General features: G+C 37.4%; 1 non-coding gene across 1 annotated transcript; it reads right to left on the reverse strand.

Annotated features, from left to right (window-relative positions):
* Positions 1–2,382: 2,382 nt before the first annotated feature.
* LOC141411167 (U6 spliceosomal RNA) lies at positions 2,383–2,488 on the reverse strand. Its single transcript, XR_012436007.1, has one exon. It is a non-coding gene; the product is annotated as a U6 spliceosomal RNA (small nuclear RNA).
* Positions 2,489–3,646: the final 1,158 nt, after the last annotated feature.

The raw sequence follows: 3,646 nt of genomic DNA on the forward strand, positions 1-3,646 counted from the left end.
TGTTTATTTACAGCTCACGTGGGAAGTGGGTCTTCCCTCCTCTCACAAGCGTTCCCGCTCCTGGTTGCTGGGCATGCCCCGCTCCAGCCAGAGCCTCTCCGGCCAGCCCGGCTCGTTTATTTACAGTCACGGGAAGGGTTCCCTTCCCCCAATCTTCAGCGCTCAGGGTGCCCCACCCTCTTTCCAGCGTCTTAACTGTTCTTATTGCTTAGTACTCAGTTTCTCTTTTTTTCCAGGGTGGAGGTCAGTCTGTCCAGGGGGCTATGCTGCTCTGGCCCAGGCTTGTCTGTGGGGCTACCGCAGTACTGCGAAGCTCACCTGGTCCGCATCTTCCCACGCCGTATGGGCGCCAGCCACTGGCGGCCCCGGGGGCCCTCCTCGGTTCTCCGTTTAACGTGAAGTGGAGATTCTCTGTGCCGGCTCTAGCCGCCATCTTGGAATTCCACCTATTTTTTTTTTTAATATAGGCACTTATAGCTATGAACTTTACCCTTAGCACAGCCTTTACTATGTCTTACAGATTCTGGTAGGTTTTATTTTCATTTTTATTGGATTCTAGGAACTTTTTGATTTCTTCCCTTATTTCTTCAGTCACCCATTAGTTTTTCAGCAGTGTGTTGCTCAGTCTCCATGCGTTTGAATATTTTTTGTGGTTTCTTGTGTTGTTGCAGTCTAGTTTTATTCCATTGTGATCAGACATGATATAGGGGGTTACTTTGATTTTATTGAATTTGTTGAGACTTACTGTGTGTCCTAAAATATGATCTATTTTGGAGAAAGTTCCATGAGCTGCAGAAAAGAATGTGTAATGTATGGTTGTTGGGTGAAATACTCTGTAGATAGCAACCATGTCTATTTAGTTTAATGTGTGGAGTAACTCCGAAGTTTCTTGGTTGAATTTTTGCCTGAATGACATATCTATTGGTGACAGTGGAGTATTTAGGTCTCCCACTATTACTGTGTTAAGAGTTTATCTGTGCTGTTAGGACCATTAGAGTTTTTTTTTTTTAATGTAGATGGGTGCCCCTGTGTTTGGTGCATATATGTTAAGGATTGATATTTCTTCTTGATGAATTGTTCCTTTCATTAATACGAAGTGACCTCCATTGTCTCTTCTGATTGATTTTAGTCTGAAGTCTACTTTGCCAGATATGAGTATAGCTACTCCTTCCTGTTTTGGGGTCTATTTGCTTGGAAAACTTTTTTCTACCCTTTGACTCTAAGCCAGTATTTATTTTCCTCAATGTGATGAGTCTCTTGTAAGGAGCATATAGTTGGGCCTTGTTTTTTATCTCAGTTTGCTATTTTATGTCTTTTGATTGGGACATTGAGGCCATTTACATTCAGTGCTTATATTAAGAAGTTCCTGGTGTTTCCAGCCATTTTTATTCCCCTGTTGTTTAGATTTGCCAGTCCTTGATTACTGATCTGCTTGCTCAAAAGGGTTTATTCCTTCTTGAGTCTTCCTGTCTCACTCTAGTCTCTATATGTAAAAGTCCTTTAAGTATCTTCTGTAGTGCTGGCTTGGTAGTCATGAATTCCTTTAGTTTTTCCTTGTTGTGGAAGGTTTTAATTTCTCCTTCAATTAGGAAGGATAGTTTTGCTGGATAGACTAGTCTAGTGCTTTCTTTCAGGGACTGAATTATATCTTTCCATGACCTTCTTGAGTTTAGAGTTTGAGTTGAGAAATCTGCTGTTATTCTAATGGGTTTGTCTTTATATGTCACTTGTCTTTTTTTTTTTGCAGCTTTCAGAATTCTTTCTTTGTTCTGTGTGCTGATTGTTTGATTATGATATGTCTGTGGGTTTTTCTTTTTGGTTCTGATGGTTTGGTGTTCTGTAAGCTTCGTGAAGCTTTCTCCATGTGTTTGAGTATTTTCAACACACAGTGTCTCTTTCTTTCTCAAGTTTAGGGAAGTTTTCAGCTATTATTTTATTGAATAGGTTGTCAATGCCTTTAGTTTGTATCTCCTCTCCTTCATCTACACCCATGATTCATAGGTTTGGTCTTTTCATGGTGTCCCAGATATCTTACATGTTCCATTCATATTTTCTTAGCATTCTTTCATTATCTCTTATTGTTTGGTCTAATTCCTCCACTTTGTCTTCTGTTTTTGATACTCTATTTTCAACTTGCTCCACTCTGTTCACCAAGCTTTTGATTGAGGCTTTTATTTGGAATATTGAGTTGTTTATTTTGGATTAATTATTTTCTAAGGTTTCCATATCTTTTTTGATTTCCTCTTTCATATCCTAGATAGTCTTCTTAATTTCATTCATCTGTTTGTATTCTCTTTGAGCTCATTTAATTGTTTATTCACATCCTTTTTGAGGTCAAATACTAGCTCTTGTGTTTCTTCTTTGAAGTCTTTAATCATTTTTAAAAATCTGGAATGTTTCATGAATTTGTGTGTTATTCTTATCTAGAGACCATGCTAACCTTCTCTCTATCATTCAATTTTAGTATATGTGCTGCCAAAGTGAGCACTCACTGCTTTTCTTACACTGAATGTGAACCATTTTCCTTCTTCTAACCATACTAATGAGAACATTACTTAAACACCAAGCAGTACAGAATTGGAAGCAAATAAAGTGTTCTCTGACCAGATTTTCTTTGAGTATGAAGAGAGAATTTTCAGGAAGTCAAGTGTTTATGAAATTTAGGCAAGTCTATATACTTTTTAGCACTTCACTTACTGCATCTATATAATGAGAAACTTTGATTAAATTACAAGTCCTTCCAATGCTGAAATTTAATTATGGTTGATTATCACAAATCATCCTAAGATTAAAAATTGAGAGTTGAACAATGTATCTTTAATAATAATGACAATTATCAAGCACTAAATGTATGCTTATCATTTAATGTTTTCCATAGGACTTGGAGAAATTAGTCTCTACCTTGAACTATCCAATATTTTCAAAGGAAAATTCAAGTAGATAAGCAGATTAAAGAAGTCATTCTATGGGAAGGGGACAAAGGAAGAGTGAAGAGGATTAGAGGAGATGAACCAATTGGGGTTGTAATACATATATGCTTGGAACTATCACATGGATACTCCCTGTGCAGCTATCCTATCTCAAACTAGCAAAAAAAGAAAATCAGACTTTTCTTTCATCTTGTATCTTTTTTTATCTTTTATCTACAAAATCAGAGGACAGGAGGGCAGAATAGGTCCTGCTCCAGTGTAGGGGAAGGGTTGGCACCAGTGGGAGGGAGGAGGTGGCAGGGAAAGGGGGTAGGAGAATGAATACAGTGCAAAAAATGTGTACACATATAAGTAAATGCAAAATGACACCTGTTGAAACTATTCTAGGAATTGGGGGAGGAGAGATAAAAGAGAGTGATAGAGGGGGTGAATTCAAGTATGATATATTGTAAAAACCCTTATAAGTGCTGTAGTGCACCCCCACCAAGAACAACAATAAAGAAAAAAGAAGACAACATTCTATATATCTTTAATATTTCTTCATTGAATTTACTTACACTTCTTAGCTAGATTTTCTTCTGAGAATGGAGGATTCAAAGATGAATAAAACATGATCTTCATCCTCCAAGAGTTCACAGTCAAGGTAGTATGTTTAAAAATGATTACAAAAGCATGACCATGGCAAACCAAATAAGTTTATAAATTGGTTTCCTCTT

The sequence above is a fragment of the Castor canadensis genome, chromosome 9 (genome assembly GCF_047511655.1).
Source record: "Castor canadensis chromosome 9, mCasCan1.hap1v2, whole genome shotgun sequence".
Lineage (NCBI taxonomy): Eukaryota > Metazoa > Chordata > Mammalia > Rodentia > Castoridae > Castor > Castor canadensis.